We start from the raw sequence: 16,307 nt of genomic DNA, 5'->3' as shown, positions 1-16,307 counted from the left end.
AAAACATTCTTAGAAAAAAATCCTTTCCAGATGGGTCTAAATTTATAGTGTCTATATTGTTTCAACTTTTGTGGTAGGAAGACACAGGCATACTGAGTTCAAATACTTGCAAATATATAATTTGTGGTAGATTTCCTATCTGGTATGTGTATTTAATAAGATATACCTTATGCACCAGAAATCCTCCCATTTTTCTGTGGTACTTAAGCCAAATTAGATATATTTATGTATTTACCTTTCTAAGCATTCATATATTCGATCTTCAGTATGCTAAATGGTTTGCATAAGCTCCTGAGTATGAGGACTTTAAATATATGGAAAATTATATGCTAGACTCTATTAATTTGATTAGCTTTACTCGATCTAATGCCTTTTTCTTACTGCTGTTATTTAAAATATTATTTCTCAATGCTATGTTGGAATATTTTGCTATGAAACTTTAAAACATTTCAGGAATTATGACATGGCTTAGGAAAGGAGAGATCCCAGGATTCTTAGCGACATAATCAATTCTAAGCTGATCATTGCTACATTATTAAAATCTATTATTCACATATTAATTATGGGCCCTATTTTCTCATGACGTGAGGAATTTTTGTAATTGAACTTTGATTCTATGTTCTGAAAACTTCTATCACTTATTCATTGCCCTCAAAATCTGTCCTTTGGGGGGCGCCTGGGTGGCTCAGTCGGTTAAGTGTCCGACTTCAGCTCAGGTCATGATCTTGCGGTTTGAGTTCAAGCCCCGCGTCAGGCTCTGTGCTGACAGCTCAGAGCCTGGAGCCTGCTTCCAATTCTGTGTCTCCCTCTCTCTCTACCCCTCTCCTGTTCATGCTCTGTCTCTCAATAATAAATAAACATTTAAAAAAAGTTAAAAAATCCCTCCTTTGGCTCAATGATTACTTGTTAGTGGCCCAAGTATTTGTACAGGTTAATGCTGAGTTGCTCTTAGAAAGAAGAAATGGTAAAATGTTGTCTGCTATTTTTATGTCTTAGCTTAAAATGATGCACACTTTGCCAACTGAGGATATGTTATTTAAAAATGTATATAGTTTATCTTATAAATGTTAAAATTTTGTTTTTAAGAAGTCAAAATCAAGGAAGTGATACCAAGGTCTCCTGTTTTAATTTAATCATAATGTTACACCTGATGTAATTTGCTACAGTTTCCCCATGAGTCCTTGGACAAATATTTACACAAAGAATAGAGTGGCATGACTAAATTGAAAAATTCCTAATAACTTTCCCACATTTAACAACTAAGCTGGCGGAGAAATCAAAAGCCTAAACATCAAGTACAACCCTTTCATCCTTTTTCAATACCCCTCACTGCCTTAACCTTCAACCTGCTACTTTTGTGCCTAAAGAAGCATGTTTAAGTATAACAAAAAGCGATATCCTATATGAATGAGAGGAGACCTGCCAAACTGAATTATTTCTTTTGTGAAAAAAAGAGGAAGTTGTTTGTTGTTATTGTTATTGCTTAAATAACTTTCATTAGTGCTATGGCTGAGGACCAGCAATTCAAATAATAATCTCTAATCCCATGACTGAAGTTTATACATGCTAAAGATAATACTTGGTATCAATAGGCCATGTGTTTCCAGTTAGTTGTTTTCCCAGTCATGGTTCCTAAGTGAGCTCAGCCATCCATATTCTCTCATAGTCCTCCTTCAGACTGATGGTATATACACACATTTGTGAAAACCCAGCTACAACTGTGGTGCAGTGTGTGGCCATGAAATAACCCCCTTCAACTGTGCCTTCTCTTCTCTCCCATCCCTGCTTTCTTTTCAGATTTGAACCCATAATAATTCACTTGACTTCTTTTCTTCATGAACAAGACCATAGTTAGGGAAAAAAAAAAAAAGAAATATCAACAGTTTTTGAAAAACTGAACTTGTAGCCAAAACATCTCTTAATAGAAACTTAGTTTGTAAATTTGTGAAAATACTTGTTCCCATTTCTAACTTTATTTTGCTTTATGGTCAACCAGTTTGGAATCTGTAAGTGTAAATTGTCTTTATATAATTTGGTGTCTGAGGATTTTTAAGACTAGACAAAGGACTATGTTCTTGCCACTTGAGGTACTCTAGCAGTACTGATCAAGATAAACATAGCTGGCATTTGCTGGCAGTACTGAATAAGAAAAGTTTATGAGATAGCTCTGTGGTTTGCAATTGGATGTTCTTGCTTCCAAGTTACTGTAAATTGGACCTCATCTTGAACTGAAGTAAAATATAAAGATGACACTTTGACACTAATCGTTACTATTTGCAAAAGTGAAGGGAAATTACAGTAAACTTGGTTATCTTTCATGTTTGAGAATGTGGGATGTTATGGTTAATAAGCTATTAAGACTTATAGGTTTTATGCAACATATGCATACCTATACTCTAAGTAAATTTGTAAAGTAGGCCTCTTTGGCCATGGTTTTTCCCCACCCCCACTGTGGAATCCTTCCTTGCTCTCAGATTATATTCCTTTTCCTTCTGCCCTAATATGCCATCAAATCCTACTTTTTAATAAAGTTTTTAACTTTTTTAAAAATTTTATTCACCCAACACTTATCATGACAAGTGCACTCCTTAATCCCCATCACCTATTTCACCAATCCCTCCACCCACCTCCCCTCTGGTAACATCTGCTTCTTCTCTATTAGTCAGAGTCTGTCTTGGTTTGCCTCTCTCTCCCCACTCCCTTTGCTTATTTGTTTTGTTTCTTAAATTCCATATATGAGTGAAATCATATGGTATTTGTCTTTCTCTGACTGATTTATTTCACTTAGCATAATACTCTCTAGCTTCATCCATGTCGTTGAGAATGGCAAGATTTTCTTCTGCTTTATGCCTGAGTAATATTCGTTGTATGTATACACCACATCTTTTCTATCCATTCATCATTTGATAGATCCTTGGGCTGCTTCCTTTTCTTGGCTATTGTAGATAATGCTGGTCCACGATCCCTTTGAAGTAGTGTTTTTGTATTCTTTGGGAAAATACCCAGTAGTGTGATTGCTGGATCATACGGTATTTCTATTTCAAATTTTTTGAGGATCCTGTATACTGTTCTCCAGAGTGGCTGCACCAGTTTGCATTCCCACCAACAGTGCAAGAGTGTTCCCCTTTCTCCATGTTTATTCACCAACACTTGTTGTTTCTTGTGTTACAGATCTTAGTCATTCTGACAGGTGCAAAGTGATATCTCATTGTGGTTTTGATTTGATTTGCATTTCCCTGATGATAAGTGATGATGAGCATCTTTGTGTGATGTTTCTTGGCCATCTGGATATCTACTTTGGAGAAATATCTATTCATGTCTTCTGCCCATTTTTTAATTGGGTTATTTGTTTTTTGGGTTTTGGGTTTTATAACTTTTTTATATATTATGGATACTAACCCTTTACCAGATATGTCACTTGCAAATAAATTTCTTCTCCCATTCAATAGGTTGCCTTTTAGTTTTGTTGATTGTTTCTTTTGCTGTGCAGCATTTTATTTTGATGAAGTCCCAATGGTTTATTTTTGCTTTTGTTCAGTTTCTTTCATCAATGTTTTATTGTTTTCAGAGTACAGGTCTTTCACCTCCTTAGTTAAGTTGAATCCTAGGTATTTTATTGTTTTTGGTGCAATTATAAATGGGATTGTTTTCTTAATTTCTCTTTCTGCTGCCTCATTATTGGTGTATAGAAATACAACACATTTCTGTAGATTGTTTATATATCCTGCAACATTACTGAATTCATGTATCAGTTCTGGCAGTTTTTTGATGGAATCTTTAGGGTTTTCTCTATATAGTATCATGTCATCTTCAAATAGTGAAAGTTTTAGTTTCTTTCTTACCAATTTGGATGCCTTTTATTTTGTTGTCTAATTGCTGTGGCTAGGACTTGCAGTACTAAGTTGAATAAAAATGGTGAAAGTGGACATCCTTGTCTTGTTCCTCTCAGTTTTTCCCCATTGAGGATGGGTTTTTCATAGATTGATTTTATTATGTTGAGATATGTTCCCTCTAAACCTACTTTGTTGAAGGTTTTTATCATGAACAGGTATTGTACTTTGTCAAATGCTTCTTTTTCCATCTGTTGAAATGATTACATGGTTCTTATCCTTTCTCTTAGTCATGTGATGTATCATGTTGATTGACTTGAGAAATATCGAACAATTTTGCAACCCAGGAATAAATCCCACTTGATGGGGTGAATGACTTTTTAAATGTATTGTTGGATTGGGTTTGCTAGTATTTTATTGAGGATTTTTGCATCTATGTTCATAAGAGATATTGGCCTGTAGTTCTGGTTTTTTGTGGTGTCTTTACCTGGTTTGGTATCAAGGTGATACTGGCTTCGTAGAATGAATTTAGAAGTTTTCCTTCCTTTTGTATTTTTTGGAATAGTTTGAGAAGAATAGGTATTAACTCTTCTTTAAATATTTGGTAGAATTTGCCTGTGAAGCCATCTGGTCCTGGACTTTTGTTTCTTGAGGTTTTTTGATTACTGATTCAATTTCTTTGCTGGTAATACGTCTGTTCAAATTTTTTATTTTTCCTGTTTCAGTTTTGGTAGGTTATATGTTTCTGGGATTTATCCATTTCCTCCAGGTTGTCCAATTTGTTGGGATATAGTTTTTCATAATAATCTGCTATAATTGTTTGTATTTCTGTGGTGTTTGTTGTTATTTCTCCTCACTTGTGATTTGGTTTCTTTGGGTCCTTTCTCTTTTTTCTTGATAAGTCTGGCTAGAGGTTTGTCAATTTTATTAATTTTTTCAAAGAACCAACTCCTGGTTTTATTGATCTGTTGTATTGTTTTTTGTTTGTTTGTTTTAGTTTCTATATCATTTATTTCTGCTCTAATCTTTATTCTTTCCTTCCTCCTTCTGGTTTTAGCTTTTGTTTGTCATTCTTTATCTAACTCCTTTAGGTGCAAGGTTGGGTTGTTTGAGATTTTTCTTGTTTCTTTAGGTAGACCTGTATTGCTATAAACTTCCCTCTTAGAACTGCTTTTGCTATGTCCCAATGGTTTTGAACTATTGTGTTTTCATTTGTTTCCATGTACTTTTTTATTTCTTCTTTTGTTTCCTGGTTGACCCATTCATTGTTTAGTAGCATGTTATTTAACCTTCCTGTATTTGTGGTCTTTCCAGATATTTTCTTGTTTTTGACTCCTCGTTTCATTGCATTGTGGTCAGAAAAGATGCACGTCAAAACCTACTTTTAAGGAAGGAACTGACCCTACAACGGAGTTAACATCACTCATACATTTAACTTACACAAATACAACTATTATTGCTCATCAAAAATGTTTAAATGTGAGGCAGAAAATATTTTTAATGTAAATATCATGGGCAATTCTACCTGACATCCTACTCAATGAATATATACCAACTGAGTGTGAAATAAGAAACAGAAACTGTAGTGTTCTCCATTGGTCTGAGTTACTCCTTGCTTCTCATTGAGTGAGCATCTCACCATTCTGAGGGTATTTCAGATGTTAAAGACATGTGATTTTTTACACAAGGCACCTAAATACAAGCCAATGACTCCAACTAGTGCTGAACCAAATAAACAGTCATTTGTTCTAATACTGGAGGACAAAATGTCTACTTTGGACTTACTAAGAAATGGCTTATCAGCCTCCAGTCTGGAACCTTCCAAAGAGATTTTCAGGGATAATTTTATCTGCATGATTTTAATGCACATGCCTATGTGATGTTTGAATCCATTATATATAGTTCAGTGAGCTTTCTCTTTTGCTGAGTGTTTGCATCTTAACAGGAAATAATAGAATTAATCAGATTATTAAATTATAGACCCTATTTACACCTCAAATATGTAAAAGAAATACAACTATGTATCCTTTTACCATTTTCATCTCTGAGGAAGAACTTGGATGACAAATTTTTATGTTTTTTTATAATAGCATTTCTAAATTTACATCAAATAAGCAGCCACTTACTCTACCAAATCCTGGAGGCAGCCCTGATTTTACACACAAATTTCCAAGTTTCTTAAAAAATATGATAATACATAAAAAAAAACTATTTAACCTTTAGTTCTTAGTTTCTTCATCTATAGAATGAGAACATTGCCACTTAGACACTCTCCAAATTCCCATCCTAGCTTTACTCAGTTTATTTTATAATTATTTTAGCTCTGAAATTCTATGACTATTACATCAAGTATGAACTAGATGATGAATATAATTGCACTGTTTAATCTGAGGAGTTTTAACACTTTGCTGTATTTCAGGGTTATCCCCATGAATTAAGATTGCCATAACTATTGCTATGAAAAGATACTAATTGGTAGAGAATTATAGTTTTAGAGCCTAGTGATTTTACTATGAAATAAAAACATACTTTTTTTATGTGCCTTAGGTCCAATTTGAAAGAATAAGAGAAAAAAACCTAGATTTTTAGGATTTTCTTGTACAACATTTGAGCTAAGATTTTGATTGAAAGAATACGTTTTTATAGAAAATAGTAGTTCAATATTGTTGCATCACAGAATCTTAAATAGCATGGTTCATAAATGAAGTAACTTGTTTTTCTGGACTTACGGTCCACTGGGGAGGGGAAGATTGTATTTACTGCCTAGAATGTTTTCATGCTTTTTTATGCCGTATCAGGAATATAACAATTATTTACATTTTGGCTGCATGTTATGGTCAGGGACCTTGTTGAAAAAGAAAAGGGACTGTGATCAGTAAGAGTCTCTGGACTCAGGTGCTGAACAAAAACCAAAGAACGTTTTTAAGCATCCTGTAAGCCTTTTTTCTAGTACTGATGGGTCAGTGTTCCTCTTTTTATCTGTCTTGTTACAAATAATTGTTTTGTAATTGTCTTATTATTTGACTATGAGTTTTTTATTAAATAAACTCCACTCCAGCGTGGGGCTCGAACTCAACGACCTCAAAACAAAGAGTCGCATGCTCTACTGACTGATCCACCCGGGTGTTGCTTACTATGATTATTTTTTAAGAGCATTTATCTTTTGTTAGAAAGAGAACTGTAAGCAAATATATGATACTTCCCTACTGGAGAAAAGCTGAGAATAATATTGCTCAACTGGAAACAAGAAAGCTAAAATTGTGGTAGCACTTCCTCCAGGTATTTAGCTCAAGATTAAACAGAGTTGTCTGAAAGTTAACAGGAAAAGAAACTACTTGTGATGTGTTAAAACCACAATCTAAGAAAAAAAAAATTCACAATGTCATATTATAGAGTATGAAGAACTAAAGGTCATAGTCAAACTGCTTTAGTAATATTACATAAATATACTTTCCCTCATCTAAGAGAAAAACAACAATGACAAACAAAAAGTACCAAATCCCAATATAAGATGCTGAGTTGCTTGTATTTTGTTTGTTTGTTTTTGTTTTCATTCTTCTGGGGCCATGTGTCTAACAGCAGTGGTACTGTCTTCATATTTGAGACAAAGAATGGTCTTCAGATTTTCTGTGTCTCACTAAGGGACTACAGTCCAAAGTTTAAATTAATCTTAATTATGGGAAACTTTGAACTTATTTTCTCACTCTGGTAAATCTTAGAGACAACCCATAAAAGCCAATTTTAACCACATAAGGTTGCTGAACTATAGATTTGGTAGCATAAATGATGTTTGCATTCTATTATAGCAGTGTTTCCATGAGATCATTAAACAACCCAAATTTTAACTGGGGATTTCAACTACACTCCTCCTCTCTTCTGAACCACCTCTTCCCTCAGGAGACACTGGTAGAAGATTCCAATGAGAGGTAGGATGGAGTAGAAGTCCTGAATGGGGGCTAAAATTGGGAAATAATAGGAGCCTTTTGAGGGTTTCTGAAGGTCTTTGCTTTTAGCATTGCAAAAGGCAGATATAATAATGAGGGCAGTTGCTATGCTCTAGAAGTTCCAGACGTCTAACAATAAGCTTGTCCCTATTAATCATTAATACATGAAAGAGGTTGTGATGGTATATGAAGCCCAGTAAAATTCAATGAATGTATGTTTCTTTCTGTTCTGTCTCCTTCTTCCTTTGCTGGTTATGCCTTTGCCTTTGTCTCTGAGAGTCCTTCTCCACACCTCCTGAGTCCCTGCTCCCTCTCCATATATCCTGCTTTCTCCCAGTCTTTTACATTCATTTATCTTCCATTTTGATCTGTCAGGAAAATTTGGGACCACAGATGTGTAGTACACAAATAATAGAACATAATTCAATCTTCATTTAAAAATATTGCCTAACATAGTTCTCTGAAGTAAGGATCTGTTTTATTACCTAATAGAATGCCTAGCACACAGCACTCAAAAATCTGTTGAGGGAGTAATAAACAAATGAATGCTATTTTTGAGGACAGTTGTGGAGTTGAGCTTCTAGGATAAAGAGCAAAATGGACCCTAAAGGGGTAGATTAAAGGATAGATTAGGAGTATGATATGAACTATGACAGTGGTGAAGCAAGTGAATGAACTCACCCCTTCTGTCTCCCTCCTTTAGCACCATGGAAACGAATCAAAGGTAATGTCTACAGGAATCCAGAAGTCCACAGTGGGAATATGATCAAAAAGAGATATAAAAAGACTAGGCATGTGTAAATTGAGAACAAACTTATTAAGAAAATAAGTGAACTTAAAATTTGGCTTTCATTTTGTCTATATTTTTAGGCTTGAATTAGATTAGGTTGCCAATGACAGAAAACCCAATAGATTTCTTATACAGGACAGGTTCTTTCTCTCTTATATAAAGGAAGGCAGTCTGATACTGATTTAGAAGCTCCATATAATCAGGTACCCAAAGTCCTTGGATATTTTTCCAGTAACTTCAAGATGAGGCTTCAATCTCTTAAGACTGATGCCCAAGATGGCTGGCTGTTCCAGTTCTGGAATCACATCCACATTCCAGACAGAGGAAGAATTTACAAGGAGAATGAACATATGCTTCCTCATTTTAGTGACATTTACTGTGCATACTCCATTTCCTTTTATAATTGCACTGGCCAAAGCTTACTAACTTGGTCACACCTAAATGCAAGGAAAACTGGATAATATTGCTTTATTCTTTTTTTTAATATAATCTATTGTCAAATTGGCTTCCATACAACACTCAGTGTTCATCCCAACAAGTGCCCTCCTCAATGCCCATCACCCACTTTCTCTGCCCCACCCCACATCAACCCTCAATTTGTTCTGTGTATTTAAAAGTCTCTTATGGTTTGCCTCCCTCCCTCTCTGTCTGTAACTTTTTCCCCCTTCCCTTCCCCCATAGTCTTATGTTAAATTTCTCAAGATCCACATATGAGTGAAAACATACGGATCTTTCTCAGACTTATTTCACTTAGCATAATACCCTCCAGTTCCATCCATGTTGTTGCAAATGGCAGGATTTCATTCTCATTGCCAAGTAGTATTCCGTTGTATATATAAACCACATCTTCTTTACCCATTCATCAGTTGATGGACATTTAGGCTCTTTCCATAATTTGCCTATTGTTGAAAGTGCTGCTTATGAACATTGGGGTACATGTGCCCCTATGCATCAGCACTCCTGTATCCTTGGGTAAATTCCTAATAGTGCTATTGCTGGGTCATAGGGTAGTTTTATTTTTAATTTTTTGAGGAACCTCCACACTGTTTTCCAGAGCAGCTGTACCAGTTTGCATTCCCACCCACAGTGCAAGAGGGTTCCCGTTTCTCCACATCCTCGCCAGCATCTATAGTCTCCTGATTTGTTCATTTTAGCCACTCTGACTGGTGTGAGGTGGTATCTCAGTGTGGCTTTGATTGGTATTTCCCTGATGATGAGTGACATTGAGCATCATTTCGTGTGTCTGTTGGCCATCTGGATGTCTTGTTTAGAAAAGTGTCTATTCATGTCTTCTTCCCATTTCTTCACTGGATTGTTTTTTGGGTGTGGAGTTTGGGGAGTTCTTTATAGATTTGGATACTAGCTCTTTATCCAATTTGTCATTTGCAAATATCTTTTCCCATTCCGTCAGTTGCCTTTTAGTTTTGTTGATTGTTTCCTTCACAGTGCAGAAGCTTTTGTATCTTGATGAGGTCCGAATAGTTCATTTTTGTTTTTAATTTCCTTGCCTTTGGAGATGTGTAGAGTAAGAAATTGCTATGGCTGAGGTCAAAGAGGTTGTCAGACAATAAAATGAAATAAAAGGCATCAAAATTGGCAAAGAAGAAGTCAGACTTTCACTTTTCACAGACAACATGATACTGTACATGGAAAACCTGACAGACTCCACCAAAAGTCTGCTAGAACTGATACATGAATTCAGCAAAGTTGCAGGGTACAAAATCAATGTACAGAAATGGGTTGCATTTTTATACACCAATAATGAAGCAACAGAAATAGAATTAAAGAAACTGATCCCATTTACAATTGCACCAAGAACCATAAAATACCTAGGAATAACCCTAACGAAAGATGTAAAAGATCTGTATACTGAAAACTATGGAAAGCTTATGAAGGAAATTGAGGAAGACACAAAGAAATGGAAAAACATTCCATGCTCATGGATTGGAAGAATAAATATTGTTAAAATGTCAATGCTACTCAAAGCAATCTACGCATTCAATGCAATCCCAATCAAAATTGCACTGGCATTCTTCTCAAAGCTAGAACAAACAATCCTAAAATTTGTATGGAACCAAAAAAGACCCCAAATAGTCAAAGTAACATTGAAGAAGGAAACCAAAGTGGGAGGCATCACAATCCTGGACTTTAGCCTCTATTACAAAGCTGTAATCATCAAGACAGTATGGTACTGGCACAAAAACACATAGACTAATGGAATAGAATAGAGAACCCAGAATTGGACCCACAAATGTATGGTGAACTAATCTTTGACAAAGCAGGGAAGAGTATCCAGTGGAAAAAAGACAGTCTCTCTAACAACAAATAGTGCTGGGAGAACTGGGCAGCAACATGGAGAAGAATGACACTAGACCACTTTCTTACACCATACGCAAAAATAAACTCAAAATGGGTGAAAGACCTTAATGTGGGACAAGAAACCATCAAAACCCTAGAGGAGAAAGCTAGCTTTATTCTTAAAGTGGCAATATGCCCAGCTAAAGATTTAGAGCTTTATTAACCATGGAAGAAACAAAGAACAGACTCTAGGGACAACTAGCCTTCTCTAGCACATTGACAAATGGATATTCTTGGAAAAATATTAGTAATAAAAAGTTACCAAAGAATTGTTAGAGAAGATTTTCAATATTGTATTATTTTTTAATGTTTATTTTTGAGAGAGAGAGCGCGCGTGCGTGCACACGCGCGTGAGCGGGGGAGGGGCAGAGAGAGGGACACACAGAACTCTAAGTAGACTCCAGGCTCTGTGCTGTCAGCACAGAGCCCAATGCGGGACTCAAACTTGCAAAACATGAGATCATGACCTGAGCCGAAGTCAGACGCTCAACTGACTGAGCCACCCAGGTGCCCCGATATTGTTTTTTTTTTTTTTCAAAGTAATTGTGCCATTTTAAGTGTTTTTCAAAGTGATTGTGCCATTTTATATTTCTACGAGCAAGTTATGAGTTCAATTGCTCTACATCCTCACCATTCTGATTTTATTTTTTTTTAGTTTTTTTAATGTTTAGTTTTGAGAGAGAGACACACACACAGGGTGCTAGTGGGGGAGGGGCAGAGAGAGAAGGAGACACAGAATCTGAAGCAGGCTCCAGACTCTGAGCCTGTCAGCACAGAGCCCAAAGCGGGGCTAGAACCCATGAACCATGAGATCATGACCTGAGCCAAAGTCAGACGCTTAACCAACTGAGCCACTCAGGTGCCCCTTGTATTATTTTTAAAATATATATCCTACTTAATATGTAAAATCATTGAGGCTAGGTTATGCTTGACATTAAAATTATCTGCAGATACATGGTAAATATTATAACTAGAAGAATTATACAAACACTAAGTTTTATTTAAAAGAAAAAAATTTTTAATGTTTATTTTTTGAGAGAGAGTGCGCAAGTGGGGGAGCAACAGAGAGTGAGGGAGACACAATCTGAAGCAGGCTCCAGGTTCTGAGTTGCCAGCACAGAGCCCAGTGCAGGGCTCAAACTCACAAACTGAGATCATGACCTGAGCCGAAGTTGGACGCTTTACTGACTGAGCCACCCAGGTGCCCCACACATACTAAAGTTTTAAAATTACATCAATACCTGGGGTGCCTGGGTGACTCAGTTGGTTAAGTGTCTGGCTCTTGATTTCAGCTCAGGTCATGATCTCACAGTTGTGAGCCTGGCATCAAGCCTGGCATCAGGCTCTGTGCTGCACAGAGCCTGCTTGGGATTCTCTCTCTCCCTCTTTCTCTGCCCCTCCCCTGCTCATACACATGCATGTGTGCGTGTGCTCTCTCTAAAATAAACATTAAAAAATAAAAATAAATAAAAAATTAAAATTACATCAATACCTAATAATTTTTATCCTAAATACACATTGTTCAAGCCCAAAACACCAAAAGAAAAAAAAATTGCGTATTTCACAAATGCTGTGCTGAATAGTTGTTTACTTTATATTCTGAGTATGACAAGACTGCTGGTTCAATGTATTGTAACTCTTACTATGTAGCTCCCACTGCTAATATTTACTGATCATTTACTATTTACTGACCACTTATAGCCACTGTGCTTGATTTCATGTAATCCTGTGGCCCTCTAAAGTTGCTATACTGTCATTCCCATTGTACAGGTCAGGACATCAAGGGTAAGAGAAATTTAATTTATCCTTGGACCCCAGGGTTGTTGGACTCTAATGACAAGGGTTTTTAGTCATTATACTTTACTTTTTCTTTATAAATGTTTAATAGTATAGTCTATCTGAGTATCATTTTGTATCTACATAGAAACACAGCTGGAATCAATTGTGAAAAGACCATGCTTACTAAATGCTTGTTTATGTATTATGAATGTTTCTCCTGTCCAGATGGCAACCTGATAGTATGAAGGTGTCAAAATATTGGCAGTCAATATTGTAAATTATTTATTTCTAGCAGTTTTCATTTTATCGTATCTTGTTCTTATAGCAAACCCATCAAGTAAGTAACTCATTTTACAGATGAAACTTCTAAGACATGAGAAGACAAAATAATGTGCAGGGGTTGGAATCTAGATTTTTCATTTTAAGTTCAGATTCTTTTCATTTAATTGTGTGCTGCTTTAAGCTCTAGAGATAATTGCAGAAGGACATTTTGGAATGAAAACAAATAGAGGCATCAATCCACAAGTGCACAGTTACGAGTAAACTAATGTTAGTATTCTGTCTATAAGCATCTCCATCAAAACCATCTTTGACAACACCACCTTGCCTTGTATTTGTTTAGGTATAAAGTAGAAGGAAGCAATAGGCTTCTTGAGAGTCTGCTGTCTTAGATCTACTGAATGTGTCTACTGCATTCCATTTCTACCGTCGTCTCTCTGGTTTATACCCTAGTTGCCTCCTGACTAGATCATTGCATTATCTTAAATTTAGCCTACCTGCCTTTAGCTTCCGCTCACAACTCAAACCATCTGGGCAAATTTCTCCTAATCTTCTAAAATCAAATCTCAGTAACCTCATTTCCCTGCTTGAAACATTTTAATGATTCCTTGACTTCTTCCTTTCTTAATTCAAAGCCCTACAATACCTGTAACATAACTCCACTGTATGTATTTATTGGATTATAAGGCTCCTTAGGACTGGAATTGTGTTTCTTTAATCTTTGAATACTTTGAACTATTTTGTGTGGGTTCTTGCAAAGCACTGTGCTCTCTATAGATAGTTGCTAAATGGAAATTATTAAATTATTTGATCCTGTTAAGGCCAAAATGTGATTTTTAAAAAATTATAGGGCTGTTATCCTCAAACAGTGGTTATAAAAAGTTTATGTTCTTCCTACCTTTGCCATGACCCTAATCCAACTCTCCCCTTCATTAAGGGGCTTGGGTAGATAGAAGAAAAGGTTTGCAGTATCTCCTCACTAAGATTGAGGCCATCTTCCAAATAACATTCTTTTCTATTTTAGCATGCCTACATATGTATCTGTCTTCTCACTTGTTGATATAATTTTAGGGAAATGTTTACTGATCTTATACCCCTCCTTAATTCTTATAATTCACCCAAAGGGATTCAGTGCTGGAAAAGATGGGCCATTTCTTACCCCTAGAATTTTTGGTTTAATAAAGGAGACTGGCTAGCCCATTAGCTCTGACAGTGCAGAGATAAGTGCTGTGACAGAGGAAGTGCATAAGGGGAACATCTAACCTGCAGAGAGGGGTTGAGGAAGGCTTCTCTAAAGCAATGACTTCTAACTTCAGACTGAAGGTGAGACATGGGCCGGGGTCAGAGGGAAGAGTATATACAGAAGTCCAAGAATGATTCCTTTGGGTGACTGTCAAGTTAGGTAAACTTGTGAGGCTGAAGAGGAAGGGGAGCAGTTAGCCTCACTACCTCTTCCTTAGATGTACAGTTTCCTTTGCTGTGTTCATCTCGCACACTTGTGAAAGTCCGTGCTTTCACCACTTTTGCCACTACTCAGAAATCTTTTAGGGTTCCATTATTGCCTCCTACTTTGTCCAGTCTCCTCCTTCACTGGTTTTCTAGGCTCCCTACAACCGACTCTTATTTCCCACCGCTTACTAACTTATCCTCCTGCCAGAGCCAAAATAGTCTCCTTATAGTCTCTTGAGTTCCTGCAGCTTGTTTTCTCCTCAGTTCCATTCCCCTCTAGCTGCCTTTTAAGACTTTACTGATAGTTTCTACTCCTGAATATTTGCAGTTTGCAGCATGTCATTTAATGCATAATTATATGTTGCCCAGTATTGTCTTCTGTTTCTCAGTCTTTTATTATCAACTCGATTGTAAGTCCCTGAGGGCTGGCTCTGAAACTACATTTCATTTTATTTTATTTTTAATAACATTACTCAATTATATATGGAATGTTAAATGAGGAAGTACATTATGCTGAAATCAATAGCATCTTCACGCAAAAAGATTACAGAATTGCACTCAAATGATAGTGTAGGATAGTTTGAGCAAATAGAATAAATTCTAGAGTTCTCCTCACAATTTGAACACTCCCCTGAGAACTTCTGACAGTTTTTAAAACAGCATGATTACTACATGTTTTGTTCTCATTTTACAACCAATGAATGTAAATTTGAAAGTATGCTAAATGAATGTAAAACTTTAACAACACATATGTATATACTTTCTGAATTTGAAAATTAAGTTTAAAAAACAGTAAATTAAAATCATTAGTGGCTTTGGTAAAAATTAAATATTTAAACTACATCTCTTCAGTTTTTAATACATTTTCAATTACATCATTGTCACGGGAAAAGAATCAATAAGGCAAGTGTTAAAATCATACATAAGGGAGCATCTGCCTTCCATGGTCAGACACTGGTTATACTTCAACTGGAAGGTCCCAGAACTGTATACCTATCTCCCCTGTCTGTAAATCTTCCTCGGGCCTCCTCCATGGAAACAATCTATTTTTTAAATGTCTAGTAGAAAGCTCATGACAGCCCCTTCCTCAGCTGTCAGGACTGTGAACAGGAAACATTTTCCTTCTGCTGGTCTCAGCCCCAAGTTGTCCCAAAGTTCCAGCAGTCTCTCCTGAGTCCAGAGCAATATGTCCTCACTCTGGACAATGCACTAAAGTTCTGTAGTTGCATTTGTAACTGTTGAGAGATGGAAAGGAAAGGGCACTGGATCCGAAGGCACACAGACTTACTTTTTTTTTTTTTTTTTTTTTTTTTTTATTTATTTATTTTTTAATATATGAAATTTACTGTCAAATTGGTTTCCATACAACACCCAGTGCTCATCCCAAAAGGTGCCCTCCTCAATACCCATCACCCACCCTGCCCTCCCTCCCACCCCCCATCAACCCTCAGTTTGTTCTCAGTTTTTAACAGTCTCTTATGCTTTGGCTCTCTCCCACTCTAACCTCTTTTTTTTTTTTTTTTTTTCCCTTCCCCTCCCCCATGGGTTTCTGTTACGTTTCTCAGGATCCACATAAGAGTGAAACCATATGGTATCTGTCTTTCTCTGTATGGCTTATTTCACTTAGCCTCACACTCTCCAGTTCCATCCACGTTGCTACAAAAGGCCATATTTCATTTTTTCTCATTGCCATGTAGTATTCCATTGTGTATATAAACCACAATTTCTTTATCCATTCATCAGTTGATGGACATTTAGGCTCTTTCCATAATTTGGCGATTGTTGAGAGTGCTGCTATAAACATTGGGGTACAAGTGCCCCTATGCATCAGTACTCCTGTATCCCTTGGATAAATTCCTAGCAGTGCTATTGCTGGGT

General features: G+C 36.3%; 1 protein-coding gene and 1 long non-coding RNA gene across 2 annotated transcripts in view; one reads left to right on the top strand and one right to left on the bottom strand.

Annotated features, from left to right (window-relative positions):
- Positions 1–8,935, bottom strand: part of LOC131514667 (uncharacterized) — a 35,467-nt gene extending 26,532 nt beyond the window's left edge. The window contains exon 1 of the long non-coding RNA XR_009263198.1: positions 8,456–8,935. This is a non-coding gene — a long non-coding RNA (uncharacterized LOC131514667). The remainder of the gene's footprint in view (positions 1–8,455) is intronic.
- Positions 1–16,307, top strand: part of SESN1 (sestrin 1) — a 118,432-nt gene that overhangs the window by 59,580 nt on the left and 42,545 nt on the right. The window lies entirely within an intron of this gene.

The sequence above is a fragment of the Neofelis nebulosa genome, chromosome 6 (genome assembly GCF_028018385.1).
Source record: "Neofelis nebulosa isolate mNeoNeb1 chromosome 6, mNeoNeb1.pri, whole genome shotgun sequence".
NCBI lineage: Eukaryota > Metazoa > Chordata > Mammalia > Carnivora > Felidae > Neofelis > Neofelis nebulosa.
The sequence above is the reverse complement of the archived record's forward strand: the minus strand, read 5'-3'. Positions and strand labels throughout refer to the sequence as shown.